The sequence below is a fragment of the Lutra lutra genome, chromosome 13 (genome assembly GCF_902655055.1).
Source record: "Lutra lutra chromosome 13, mLutLut1.2, whole genome shotgun sequence".
NCBI lineage: Eukaryota > Metazoa > Chordata > Mammalia > Carnivora > Mustelidae > Lutra > Lutra lutra.
Window position 1 is genome coordinate 3,414,389 of NC_062290.1, and position 15,720 is coordinate 3,430,108.

The following is a 15,720-nucleotide window of genomic DNA, read 5'->3' on the forward strand; positions in this document are numbered from 1 at the left end:
CTGGAGGTTCTACATTGTGGCCTTTATTATTGAGGTATGTTCCCTCTAAACCTATTGTGTTGAGGGTTTTTAATCATAAATGGATGTTGGTGTTACCAACACATTTCTGTGTCTATTAAAGATAAATTTCTTCATCTATTGAAATGACCATATGTTTCCTTCCTTTTATTAATGTGGTAGGTCATGTTGATTGATTTGTGAAATTGAACCACCCTTGCAACCCAAAAATAAATCCCACTTGATCATGGTGAATGATTTTTTAAATGTATTGTTGCATTTTATATCCTAGTTTTTTATTGAGATTTTTTGCATCTGTGTTCACCAGGAATATTGGCCTGTAGTTCTCTTTTTAGTGGATTCTTTTTCTGGTTTTGGTATTGGGGTAGTACTTAAATCTTGTTTAGGATTTGTATGCTGAGAATTACAAAATGCTGCTAAAGGAAAAAAGAAGACACAAATAAATGGAAAGAAATCCTGTGTTCGTGGACTGGAAGATTTAATGTTAAGATGTCAAAACATAGGACATAGTCCAGGATGGCAGAGGAGTAGGAGACCTTAGTTTTGCATGGTCCTAGGAACATAGCTAGATAGCTATCAGATCATTCTGAACACTTGTGAATGCAACTGGATATCTGAGAAAAGAATAGCTGAAACTCCATGAAGAGAAAAGTGACCACTTTCTGGAAGGTAGGCGATATGGGGAAGTGAATCTGAGGCGACATACGGGAAGATAAACTGGGGGCAGGGAGGGAGCCTCTGTCAGCCGACTACCATATGATAGCAGTGGAGCACAAAATCAGAACTTTCTGTAGTCTGCTCCACTGAGGGATGTTCCTGCCTGAAAGGTGCTCAGGTGGTGAAATGGGGTAGAATCCTAGGTGGGACAATGTGGTCTCAGGATCCTCAGGGTCACAGAAGGAACGGGGGTGCCTGAGTGTGGCAGAGCTCCCAGGCATCACAGTGCCGAAAGCTGGAGGCAATCAGCTGAACCAGGAGTGGTCTTTCAGCTCAGGGTTGCCATAAACCATGAACCACACCATGATCAGGCCACTGCTCTTTGAGCAGGGGCCCAGCAAGCGACAGAACCATTGCAAGACCTCCCCCTCAATTCCCCCAGGGAGGAAAGGTGCAGGTGTATGCTACAGGAGTTCACAGGATTTGGAGACTTAAAATGGGGTCACATGACATCGAAACACTCAGTCACAGGCTGGGTGAACATGGAGTGCTCCATCTTGGGACCCCGGGGTCACGACCGGAGCCAAAGGTAGATGCTTAACTGATTGAGCCACTCAGGTACCCAGGAGGTTGCCATTTTCATTGTCATCCTATAAGCAGCATGGACAGCCTTCAGGGAATAAAAGCCACAGAGAACAATCTGGAGCAATTTACATAGGCTGGCCCTCTGTCAAGGGCAGTGCAGTTCAGCCCAGGGCAAAGATACCTGAGAATCAGCGTAACAAGTCCCTTCCGCAGAAGAGCAGGAGAAACATCCAGCCAAGACCAAGTTTTCCAATCACAAAGAACTGCATAACTCTAGCACCAGGAGAAAATAGTATATAGAATTTATGGTTTTCCCCCCATGATTCTTGAGTCATTCAATTTTAAGTTTTTTCAACCCATTTATCAACTTTTTAAAAAAAATCTTTTTTAGTTTTCATCTTCACAGTTACATTGTATCCTATCACTGTATTTAATTTTATTTTTGTATATATATGTTTTTCTTTCTTTACAATTTTGGGAGCAGCTTCTTCTAACAGATGAAAATGCACTCAGGATGGGGCTCTGTTCTGCTCACTTGTCTGTTTATATTCCTTTTTCTTTTTTTGTCTAATTTTCATTTTACAGTTACATTCTATCCTTTCATTGTATTTATTTTTGACAATATATAGTTTTCTTTACAATTTTGGGATCTAGTTTTCTAACAAATGGACCAAAATGCACACAGGATCCATTACCTTGATCTGAAAACCAAAGACCCCACCAAAAAGGAGAATTGTAGATCAGTATCTCTGACGAACATGGAAGCAAATATTCTCAACTAGACACTAGCACTGACTAGTATCCTACTGAGGATCCAACAGTACAGTAAAAGGATTCTTCACCACAACCAGGTGGGATTCATTCCTGGGCTGTGAGTGTGGTTCAGCAATCACAGATCAATCCGTGTGATACACTGCATGAATAAAGAACCATCTGATCCTCTCAACAGATGCAGAAAAAGCATTGACAAAGTACAGCATCCTCTCTTGATTAAAACTTTCCATAGTGTAGGGATAGAAGGAATATACCTCAATATGAAAGGCCATCTTTGAAAAGCCCACAGCAAACATGCTCAATAGGGAAGAATTAAGAGATTATTATTATGTTATTCATACAGGACATCATTAGTTTTTGATGTAGTCTTCCATGATTCATTGTCTGTGTATAACCCCCAGTGCTCCAATGCAACCATTTTGGAAGTCAGGTTGGTGGTTTCTACCTAAAGTTAAACATAGACTTGCCGGGGCACCTGGGTGGCTCAGTGGGTTAAGCCGCTGCCTTCGGCTCGGGTCATGATCTCAGGGTCCTGGGATCGAGTCCCACATCGGGCTCTCTGCTCAGCAGGGAGCCTGCTTCCCTTCCTCTCTCTCTGCCTGCCTCTCTGCCTACTTGTGATCTCTCTCTGTCAAATAAATAAATAAAATCTTAAAAAAAAAAAAAACATAGACTTGCCATAGGACTCTGAATTAATCACACTCCTAGGTAATTTACCTCAGCAAATTAAAACGTAGGGTACACAAAAACTTATTTGCTGAAAACCAATGTTTACCACACCTTTGTTCATCATGAAAAACTGGATGCAACCACGTTGTCTTTCAGTAGGTGAATGGATAAACTGTGGAGCACCCAGTGGGATACTGTTTGGCGATAAAAGGACTGAGCTACTGATTCACACATCAACATGAAGAAATCTGAAATACATTTTGCTGCGTGAGTGAACACACATCCAAACAGCTACATGCTGTGTGAGTGTATTCACATGACATTCTGAGAAAAGCAAAGCTGTAGCGCAAAAAAACCGGATGGGTTGTTGACAGGGTCTGGGGGAAGGGGAAATGGTTCATTGCAGAGGGGAAGCCTGGGGGAGTTTTAGGTGATGTGGTTAGCCTGCACGATCCTGGAGTGGTGGATACAGAATGCCAAGCAGCTGCCAGATGCACAGAACTTGGCGGTCTGAAGATTGAGCTTTAGCACCTGCACATTTAAACAAATCATCCAGGGGGCGCCTGGTGGCTCAGTCAGTTAAGTGTCTGCCTTCAGCTCAGGTCATGATTCTAGGGTCCTGCGATGGAGCCCACTTTGGGCTCCCTGCTCCTCTTTCTCCCTCTGCGTGCTGCTCCTCCTGTTTGTGCACTCTCTTTCTCTGTCAAATAAATAAATAAAATCTTTTAAAAAATAAAAAAAAGAACTGAGAGCTTTTCCCCTAAGGTCAGGAACATGACAGGGATGTCCATTCTCACAACCGTTCTACATTGTATAAGAAGTCCTAGCTTCAGCAGACAAACAAAAAGAAATAAAAGATATCTGAATTGGTGAAGAAGTCAAACTTACTTTGCAGAGGTCATGATACTCTATGTGGAAAATCCAAAAGACCCCACTCCCAAATTGCTAGAACGCATACAATTCAGCAACGTGGCAGGATATCAAATCAATGCACAGAAATCAGTTGCATTTCTATACACTAGCAATGGGACTGGAGAAAGAGAACTTACGGAGTGGATCCTATTTACAGTTGTGCCAAAATCGTAAGATATCTAGGACTAAATCTAACCAAAGAGGCCAAGGGTTTGTACTCAGGAAGCTATAGAACCCTCTTGAAAGTAACTGGAATACACAAAGAAATGGAAGAATGTCCAAAGGAATATTGAAAAAGAAAACCAAAGCTGATGGCATCACAATTCCAGACTTCAAGCTGTATTACAAAACTGTAATCATTGGATCGTTTTCCTGCTTTGTCGAAGATTACTTGACCAGAGTTGAGGATCTATATCTGGGCTCTCTATTCTGTTCCTTTGATCTATGTGTCTGTTTTTGTGCCAATACCATGCTGTCTTGGTGATCACAGCTTTGTAATATAACTTGAAATCGGGCAACATGATGCCCCCAGCTTTTTCTTTTTCAATATTTCCTTGGCAATTTGGGGTCTTTTCTAATTCCATATAAATTTTAGGATAGTTTGTTCCAGCACTTTGAAAAATGCCGGTGGATTTTTGATCAGGATGGCATTGAAAGTATAGCTTGCTCTGGGCAGCACAGATGTTTTCACAATGTTTATTTTTCCATCTTTTTGTGTCTTCTTCACTTTCCTTCATAAGTGTCTGTAGTTCCTAGGGAATAATAGGTCCTTCTCCTCTTTGGTTAGGTTTATTCCAAGGTATCTTAAGGTTTTTGGTAGTATCGTAAATGGAATCAATTGCTTAATTTCTCTTTCTACAGTTGTTAGAAAAGCGGCAATTTCTCTGCATTGATTTTTGTATCCTGCCACATTAGTGAATTGCTGTATGAATTCTAGCAATTTTGGGGTGGAGTCTTTTGGGTTTTCCACATAAAGTATCGTGTCATCTGCGAAAAAGGAGTTTGACTTATTTGCCAATTTGAATACCTTTTATTTCTTTTTGTTGTCTGACTGCTGTTGCAAGGACTTCTAGTACTATGTTGAACAAGAGTGGTGAGAATGGGCACCCTTGTCATGTTCCTGATCTTAAGGAGAAGGTTCTCAGCTTTTCCCCATTAAGAATGATTTTCACTGTGGGCTTCTCATAGATGGTTTTATAGATTTCCAGGAAGGCATCCATTTCTCCCAGGTTGCTTAATTTATTGGCATATAGTTATTGATAATTATTTCTAATAATTATTTCTATTTCCTTGATGTTAGTCTCTTCAATAAATGGTGTTGGGAGAATTGGACTACTATATATGGAAGAATGAAACTCAACTATTCTCTTATACCATATACAAAGATAAACTCTAAATGGATGAAAGACCTCAATGAGACAGGAATCCATCAAAATCCTACAGAAGAACATAGGCAGTAGCCTCCTCCACATCGGCCACAGCAACTTCTTTCAAGACACAGCTCCAAAGGCAAGGGGAACAAAATGAACTTCTGGGACTTCACCAGGATAAAAACCTTCTGCACAGCAAAGGAAACAGTCACAAAAAAAAGGCAGCCCACAAAATGGGGGAAGATATTCGCAAATGACACTACAGACAAAGGGCTGATATCCAAGATCTATTAAAAAAAACTCCTGAAACTCAACACCCAAAAAACTGACAATCAAGTTAAAAACAAAACAACAAAATAAAAGGGCAAAAGACATGAGCAGACACTTCTCCAATGAAGACATACCAATGGCTAACAGACACATGAAAAAATGTTCCATCATCATTAGCCATCAGGGAAATTCAAATCAAAACCACAATGAGATACCACCTTACACTAGTTAGAATGGCAAAAATTAACAAGGCAAGAAACAACAAATGTTGGAGAGGCTGTGGGAAAAGGGGAACCCTCCTATCCTGTTTGTGGGAATGCAAGGTGGTACAGCCACTTTGGAAAACACTGTGGCAGTTCCTCAAAAAACTAAAAATAGAGCTACCCTATGACCCAGCAGGTGCACTACTGGGTATTTACCCCAAAGATACAGATGTAGTGAAAAGAAGGGCCACATGCACCCCAGTGTTAATATCAGGAATGTCCACAATAGCCAAACCGTGGAAGGAGCGGAGATGTCCTTCAACAGACAAATGGATAAAGAAGTTGAGGTCCATATATACAATGGAATATTACTCAGCTGTCAGAAAGGATGCTACCATTTGCATCAACATGGATGGAACTGGAGGAGATCGTGCTAAGTGAAATAAGTCAAGCAGAGAAAAACAATTACATGGTTTCATTCAAATGTGGAAATAAGGAATAGTGTAGAGGACAATAGGGGAAGGGAGGGAAAACTGAATGGGAAGAAATCAAGGAGACAAACCATGAGAGATTCTTGACTCTGAGAAGGAAAGGAGGGTGTGGAAAGAAAGGTGGGTGGGGGGATGGGGTAAGTGGGTGATGGGCATTAATGGGGAATGTGATGTGTTGAGCACAGGATGTTCTACACAGCTGATGAATCACTGAACACTACATGTGAAACTAAGATATGTTGGTTAATTTCATTTAAATTAAATAAACATTTTATACAGTGCAGGAGATAGCAAATCTAAATAGCAACCCGCTGAATAGAAGATGTTTGCATACATTTGACATACCCAATAAAGAATTGATATGCAAACTATATAAAGAACTCAATACCCAAAAAACAATCCAATTGAAAGATGGCAGAAACATGAACAGACGTTTCTCCAAAGGGCATCCAGATGGTGAACAGACTTGAAAAGATGCTCAACATGTGTCATCACCAGAAAAAAGCAAATCAAAACTACAATGAGATACCACCTCACACCTCTAAGAATGGGAAAAACCAACAACCCAAGAAACAAGAAACCAACAACCCAAGAAAACCCAAACAAATATGTTGGTGAGGATGTGGAGAAAAACTCTTACACTGGGGGTGGGAACGCAAACTGGTGTAGCCACTGAGGATAACAGTATAGAGGCTCCTCAGAAACTTAAAATAGATCTACCCTACATTCCAGTAATAATGCCAGTGGCTATATACCAAATAACTCAAAGGGATATGTGTACCACCACTCCCCCGATGTTTATATCAGCATTATTTACAATGGCTGAACCATGGATGCAGCTCAAGTGTCCATTGATAGATGAGGAAGATATGGTGTGTGTATACACACACACACACACACACACGAATATTATTCAGCCATGAAAAAAGAATAAAATTTTGCCATTTGTAAGGATATGGATAGAGCTAAACAGTATAATCATAAGTGAAATAAGTCAGAGAAAGACAAACCATATGATTTCTCTATGTGGAATTTAAGAAACAAACAAACAAAAAAATAGGCTCTTAACTCTGGAGAACAATTTATGGTTACCAGAGGGGAGGTTCGTAGGAGGATGGCGGAAACAGGTGATGGCAATTAAGGAGTGCACTGGTCATGATGAAGTTTGGGTGATGTATGGAATTGATGAATCACTATACTGTAAGTCTGGAACTAATATACATTATGCTAATTACACTGGAATTTAAAATTAAATGAAAAAAACTAAAGACATAAATTGAAAAACATTCCATGCTCGTAGATAAGAACAACTATGTTAAAGTGTTCATACTACCCAAAGCGATCTACAGATTAAATGCTATCTCTATCAAAATTCCAATGGCTTTTTCACAGAAATAAAAGTCCTAAAATTTGCATGGAACCCAAATACCCAGAGCAATTTTGAGAAAGAACAACAAACCATCATGCTTCTTGATTCCAAATGATCTTACAAAGCTTCAGTAATCAAAACAGTATAGTACTGGCATGTAAAAATAGACACATGGATCAATGGAACAGAACAAAAAGCCCAGAAATAAAATTCATGCACATATTATTAATTTATGATAAATGATATGCAAGAATATGCAATAAGGAAAGGGCACTCTTTTCAATAAACCGTTTTGGGAAAACCAGACAAAACTTATACCATACAGAAAATTAAGTCAAAATGGATTAAAGATATGAATATAAGACCTGAAATCATAGAACTTCCAGAGGAAAACATAGGGTGTATTTAAGCTCCTTGACATTCATCTTGATGCATTTTTTTCTATGACCCAAAAGCAAAGACAAAGCAAAAATAAGTGGAATTACGTAAAAGTAAAAGCTCATGGACGCAAAGGGAACCATCAACAAAATGAAAAGGCAACCTACAGAAGAGAAAATGTGTGCAATTCATATATCTAATAAGAGATTAATATACAAAGTATATAAAGAACTCATAATTAAAACTTCTGTGCATAAAAGAACATCAATAGTGAAAAGTGAATACAAAATAGTGTAGTCACTGTGGAAAACAGTCCACTGGTTCCTCAAAAAACAGAACATAGCTACTATAGGATCCACTAATTTCACTTCTGAGTATATATCCAAAAGGTATGTGAACGGCAGCCTTATTCACAATAGGTAAAAGGTGAAAGGAGCTCAACTGTCCATCAACAGATGAATGAAGAAACAAAATGTGATACACACACACACACACAAAATGGTATATTACTCAGCCTTATTAAGAAAACAAATTCTGATACATGCTTCAGAGTGTTTGAATCTTGAGGACATTACACTAATTGAAGTAAGCCAATCACAAAAAGATGAATATGGTATGATTCCACCTATATGTGGTATCTGGAGTAGTCAAATTATAGAAACAAAGTAGAATTGTGGTTGCCAAGAGAATAGAGGAATGGGGAGTTATTGTTTAATGGGTACAGAGTTTCAGTTTGAGCAGATGAAAAAGCTCTGAGGATGGATGATGGTTGTTGCACAACAGTGGGAACGTACTTAATGTCACTGAACTGTACACTTAAAAATGGTTAAAATATTAAATTTTATGTGTATATTACTCTAATGTTTAAATTAAAAGTTTAACCAACAAACAAAAAAAAATGAACTCCTACAACAGCAAAAACAAAAAAATCCATTTAAAAAATGGGTAGAGGACCTGGATAGATAATGTACCTAAAGAAGACATACAGATAGCCAATAGATACATAAAAAGAAACCCTACATCATTAATCATCAGGGAAATGCAAATCAAAAACTATGATATCACCTTACAACTGTTAGAATGGCTATTACCAGGAAGACAAAACAAGTTTGGTGAGGGGGTGGACAAAAATGAACACTTGCATCCTCCTGGTGGGAATGGAAATTGGTGTAGCCACTATGGAAAACAGTATGGAGGTTCCTCAAAAAATTAGAAATATAACCACCATATAATCCAGCAGTCCCATTTCTGGTTATTTATCTGAAGGAAATGAACTCACTACCTCAAACATATCTGCACCACCATGTTCACTAAAGCATTATTTATAATAGTCAAGATAGAGAAGCAACCTAAGAGCCCATTGTTGGATGAATGTATAAAGAAGTTGTGAGAAATAATATACATACACACATATAATGGAGTATTATGCACCCACAAGAAACAAGACAATTCAGCTATTTGTGACAGCATGGAACAGACTCAGCTATAGAGAACAAATAGATGGATGGCAGAGGAGAGCTGGGTGGTGGGGATGGGTAAAAAGTGAGAGATTAAAAGTGACAAGCACTACGTAATACATGGAATTTTCTTTTTAATTTATATTCAGTTAACCTACATATAGTAAGTATGTCATAAGTTTCAGATAAGTTTCATCAGTTGCATGTAACACCCAATTCTCATCACATCATATGCCCTTCTTAATTAAATACATGGAATTGCTGAATAACTGTATTGTATACCTGAAACTAATATAACACTGTATGTTAACTACATTGGAGAGAGTATGAACTTCAGGAAACAGACTGAGGGTTTTAGAGGGGAGGGGGTGGGGGGGGATGGGTAAGCCTGGTGATGGGTATTAAGGAGGGCACATATTGCCTGGAGCACTGAGTGGTGCATAAATAATGAATCTTGGGACACTGAAAAAATAAAATTTAAAAAGTCTAGTTTAATATAAAAAAAAACTAAACTTTTACAAAGGTACAAACTTCTAGTTATAAGTTCTGGGGATGTAATGTATGGCTTGGTGACTACAGTTAACAATATTGTATATTTTTAAGGGAGGAGATCTTAAAAAGTCTCAAGAGAAAAAAATTCTACCTGTGAGATGATGGAAGTTAAAATTATGATCATTTTACAATAATACATTTATCAAATCATTATGTTGTTCACAATACTATGTCAATTACATCTCAATTTAAAAAACCCTACATATTCTACCTTACAGAAAATAGAAACAATGAAAAAAATGGCAATAAAGCCAACCCAGGAGCAGCTTTTTTGGTGTAATCACACCACTACCTCTCAAGGTACCACCCGTGAAGCTACAAAAGCTGTAAACCACCTGCCCTAGACAGTGACAATGGAGCAGGTGGTCCTACAGTGAAACACAGCAACATTCTCATAAACGGGCAGAAATGGGCTAAATGTGTAATACAACTGACATCTATTTTTGAAATAACTTGGCCCACCTGTGAGGACCCCCTGTGTGAGTGCCCCATGGCCAAGGGTCTAATTTGGTACACAGCTAAATGAACAACTTTTCAAACCACCAAGAGCACCTGTGAGGCTCATTCCACACCCACGAAAGCACACTGAATGCAATCTGGAGGAAGCTCAATCACTAATGCACAGTAATCTGAGCTAGAAGGAACACACAACTGCTCACCAAACCAAACCTGCGCATGGCCTTAGCCATCGTGATATATACCTAATCAGACCACTCCATGCTGGTCTTGATTCTGACAACTTGATTTTGGTGCACATATGCATAATAGTTCTCCCCTTGCCAAAGTCTCCAGTAAACCTCACTCATCAACATGCACCTACTCCCCTTCAACAACATTCAACAGCAGCACCGACATCCAGTAATCTGTGTGAGGCTAGTCACAGAAATGTGTGGGCAGTGGTGGGCTAAAACCCACTTCGTCAACCCAGGTGCGGAGTATGAAGTTAACACCCATGTCCCTCAGACAATGACACCACTTGGAATTGCATTAAGCCACATAAACTTACCTTTCTCAGGAACACAGAGCATACTGGGAGCAGAGGGAGTGTGGTAGACCTGAAGGAAAATCAAATGGCCTCCCTGTCACAAGCCTTCCTCCAACCTGGCATATACATATACTTGTATCTGGCTCAAAATCCCAGTAAATTTTTACTCAGCAAGAGACTCTCCTAAGTACTTGTGTCCACAAACCATGCTAGCTCAACCTCTCCAATGCCACAAACAAGTTCTCCCAGCAGTCCCCCTGGTGTTAACCACTCTACAACCACCAATTCTGAGGACAGCAGGTGTGCAGTACACCTCACAACAATTAAAAGAAAACAGCTGTGTCCATGGAATTATCCAAAGAAACTAAACCGCCCAGGGACTGGAACTCTTGGCTAAATGTTAGTGTACTTTAGGACCATGATAATACGTAATTGCAAAGCCTTAGATTTCTTAAGTGCTGTTAGGGGAGCAGGGAGGGTCTGTACACTTGCTAACATATCTTGCTGCTTCTGCACTGGTAATACTCATCAAGCTTTAACAGATAGCCAGGGACATACATCAACGGGGCCATAATACCACTTCACTGACTAGACAGATCGAACAAGTAAAAATCTCCTTTTCTGACCTCTTCTCCTGGACTTCTCCCCCAGCTGGCTGTAAATGGGCTTTGAAATCCTGCTTTGTGCCTTTGTAGGATATGGAATCTTTAGAATGCTTTATTACTGGCTCCAGATTCAGGGAATACAAAGTAACACACAATTTCAACTACAAAACAAACATGGAGCCAGCAGGTGGGCTGTTGTGAAAGTGAACCAAAGATGCCCTATATATTGGCCCCAATGCTGTTTGTTTCTTCACAGCAGGCTGAGACTTCTAGTTCAAAGCATACTGGTACCAAATTCAATTTTTTAAAACATATTTTTATATATGTGCTTTAAATACAGTCCAAATAAGCCCACTTAAAGCCCAGCTGCTCTGCACACCCTGTGCAACTGCACCCAGCATTTGCTAGCCACAGATAAGGCAAACATTGGTGTTGTAAGACTCTACACTGCTGCTGCCTTTCAGACCATATGAACGTGCCCCAATTTATGTTGTCATCCTAACCCTCAGTATCTCACAATGTGATTTTATTTGGAGATAGGGTCTTTAGAGAGCTGGAGTAAAATTGAGGTCGTTAGGGTGAGCCCTAATCCGATGTAACTGTGGCCTTACAAGGAGATCAGGAGACAGACATGCACATGAACAACCCTACGAGGATACAGGGAGAAGGCAGCCACCTACAAGCCAACAGGAGACCTCCAGAGAAACCTCCCCTGCTGACACCTTGACCCTAGATTTCTAGCCTCCAGAACGGAGAGAACCAGTGTGTTTTAAGCGATTTAGTTTGTGGTACCTTGCTACAGGAGCCTGAGCAAACCAATGTACCTTCCATCTTGTTGCTGAGCAACTGCCTAGACACCTTCGCTCCCTGCATGAAACCTCATCTCTCCTAGAGTGCCTATGCTCTGTTCCCCTTCTGGGCAGTAGTCCTGTATCACTGCCTCTAGTAGGTGATCTCCTGTAAAGGACTTTGCCCCTCATGCAACCCACCAAACACCACCCACATAAAGCTTACTGTGTACTTCTGCTGTCTGTGGTCATGTCTTTTTCTTGATCAGCGCCTTGAAATCCTCAAACTCACTACATTCTATCTCTAGAGCTCACCTTTTTTTTTTTTTTTTTTTGAATACGTGTATACACGTTTCTGTTTTAGGTGACTGAGATCTAGCTAAGAAAGTTGTCTTATCTGAGATCCAAGAATGATGACTCACACTGAATGTTGACAGAATCCATAATGCCATTTCTTAGCTCAGAAGCCCCAGTTGTTGCCTATTCCCAGAAATGACCACAGCAATTCTAATAACGAATTTCAAAAATGTGTTAGATGTTGTGCTAAGACATATACATGGTATCACAGGAAGACATGACAACAGTCTTCTGAGTGAAGTACTATTATTCCCATTGCATAGTTGAAAAATCAAAGCAACTTATGGTACAGAGGGTATTTTAAGTGTTCGCTAACTTGCCTAGTATAACACAGCAGTATCTGGCAGAATCCATGCCTGCTGGATGGCAGAGCCTAAAGAAGTAATAAAGACATGCAACTTAATCCCAAAGGCTTTCAAGAAATAGGCTGCACTTGCTCTGCTGTCATCCAGAAAATACATCACAAGAGGCTGCTAAGAATATACCTATGTGAATAACATCTATCTTTAAACACGTGATTGGTAAGTAAGTCATGACTAAATAGAAAATGTCTAAGCCCCTAGTCACCTAGGTATGCATTTTGATTTCTGGATCCTTTTTCTGTGCTGCAACACCTTCTGAAGTAGTACTGTGTTAACAAGCTCACAGTTGGAAGGGGCTTTGGAAATGGTCCAGTCCGGTTCTCACATTACAGCCTTGCAAAAGCTAAGGCCCAGGGATGGAAACAGACTTGCCTAGAGACTTAGGATGTTAGTAAAGAGCTAGGAATAGAACCAGAGCTCCATTACATAGTACTTAAAATAATTAATCAGTTACAATACTATTACCATGTTGGGGGATCTGCAATATGCCATGTATATATAGTATCTTATTTAACCCTTAAAGTAATCTTTTAATAGAGGTGTTATCATCTCCATCTTGAATGAGAGAAAAGGGTTTCTAAGTCCAGGATCACACGGGTAACACATGGCAAAACAAGTTCTTTTTTTTTTTTTTTTTTTAGATTATTTATTTATTTATTTGAGAGAGAGTGAGAGAGAGCATGAGCGAGGAGAAGGTCAGAGGGAAAAGCAGACTCCCCATGGAGCTGGGAGCCTGATGTGGGACTTGATCCCGGGACTCCGGAATCATGACCCGAGCCGAAGGCAGTCGTCCAAACAACTGAGCCACCCAGGCGTCCCACAAGTTCTTTTATAAACTCAAGATTCTATGCTTTTCCTAAGTTTTGCCTCAACTTTTATTCATGCTATTAAAGTACAGGAAAATAATTGTTACCAATGAGAAAGTAAAGCAAATATATGATGTATTCCATGATCAATATCAGAACAACCTCTATAATAGCTAAGCTTTATTTTTGTCTTAAGGAACTTTTGAAAGCAAATAGTGTATGTACTGCATGTTACCACTTCAAGTTGTAACAGTATAGGGTCATCTGGAAACACAAGGCCTTATTCTCTCTTGCAGGAGAGTTCTCTGTTGACTCCCTTATTGACGTTCTACTTGGATCTTCAACTGTATCATTTTCCTTTTTCAACTTATCTCAGTGGTTCCTTATACTGTTTTCTTGGGTCATACAGAGATAGCGGCAGATGCAGATGTATTTTGTATTGAGCCTTTTCCACGAATTCCTCACCCATAGTGGCACTGGTCAGCAGAAGGGCAGCTGAGTGAAATAGCCAGTTGTCTTGTGAAGCTTTCCCAGAAACTTCATCAGGGCTGCTTTTTCTTTATCAATTTCCCTGAACCGGATAGCTAAAGCCTTCTGGAGTTTTTGAATGTGGAGCCTAGTCCTCTGCTCCTCTCCAAGGTTGTTCACAAGGGCCTTCCGCAGGTATATGGGATCTCCTACTGTCAAGGTGCGCTTCTTCATTGTGTAGGCCATTCCACCCATAGTCAAACTTTGGCAGGGGAAGGTCAAGACAGGAGTGAGGCTTCCCGTAAATGTCTCAGCAAAATGATTCTCCTGTAGTTTGGAATATTAGAACCATGACACCATGGGAACAGAGCCCTGCAGAATCTTGGGGCTGAGTGGCATCAGAGATCCATCCACTTAGCCTGAACTCTTGTATTTGCCCATCAGAAGATTCTAAGCTTGCATATACTTTTAGTTTAGAAACAGAGATGAGTGTTTCAATACATCTATCACATTTCAACACATTTAGCACATTACCAGAGTGGTAAATGGGTACCTGCCACTATTTTGTGGTTACACGTTTGTTGAATGTTTAAGTACCTTTGGACACTCATACACAGGACACAAATGTTTACAGACAGAGAAAAATAGAAAGTAGAATCCATAATTCAGATTAGTTTTAGAAGCCTTTCTTAATTCCTTCTGTGAATACAGAAGGGCCTTCTGCTAAATGTTTGAGATTATGTCATCCGTCTAGGTATTGGATTGGACTTAAAGGCAAGAACTTCCTCATGAAGTATCTACTTTTCACACAAGAGAGGAGAGGAAATAGGCAAATATACATGTATCTATCACATGTGCAAAAAAATCTCCACAGGAAATAAAAACTAAGGAAATGATATAGATGGGAATGGACAAGGGGTGATGATGGGGAAATGGGAACACAGTTGATGGAACAGAAAGAGGAACACTTGGGTATACCCAAGGGTATACCTTTTAATAGTCCTTACATTTATAAATATGTTTGGTTTTCATGTCTTCAAAAATCATTAAAATAAAGATTGGGGGTTGTGTACCCCACACCACCTGTATATTCTAGGATTAAGGAAGAAGTGAATATGTTGTGGATAATGACAGCCAGGTTCTCTCGTTGGAGAAAGAAACTACAGAAAAAGTAAAGGAGGAAGGCTATAATGTACTCTGTGGTGCTGGACTGGAATTGGAGATATCAGTAGGACATGGTTCTATGAATCAGGTAGGATCTGTGGGTCTATGAATCAGTATTAATTCATAGCTCTACGAATCAGTACAAATTCTTGTGAAGAGTGGACCATTAGAAACTCTGGTCTCCAAAGAGGACTCCGAACTCTCCCCAACATGGTTTGAGGCCCACCTGTTCCTGAGCTCAAAATTTCCAGTGGGAAGGGAAGACAACAGATTTTATGGTTCTGTTTTCAGATTTTAGCTATGACTTTCCATAAGCTTTGATAACATTACTTTATTCCTTTTAACGTCATTAGGAGCAGATACATGTATGTTTGTTCCAGTCCTCTTTAATCAGGAGCAAAAAACCCGAACAACATGGAATGTTTCTAATTAACAGGAAAACACTTTTTTCTTCTAACAAGAGAATTTTACTGATTTTTA

At 39.7% G+C, this 15,720-nt stretch overlaps 1 long non-coding RNA gene across 1 annotated transcript in view; it reads left to right on the forward strand.

Annotated features, from left to right (window-relative positions):
• Nucleotides 1-4,967, forward strand: part of LOC125083896 (uncharacterized) — a 34,005-nt gene extending 29,038 nt beyond the window's left edge. The window contains exons 4-5 of the long non-coding RNA XR_007122402.1: nucleotides 2,860-2,970; nucleotides 4,916-4,967. This is a non-coding gene — a long non-coding RNA (uncharacterized LOC125083896). The remainder of the gene's footprint in view (nucleotides 1-2,859; nucleotides 2,971-4,915) is intronic.
• Nucleotides 4,968-15,720: the final 10,753 nt, after the last annotated feature.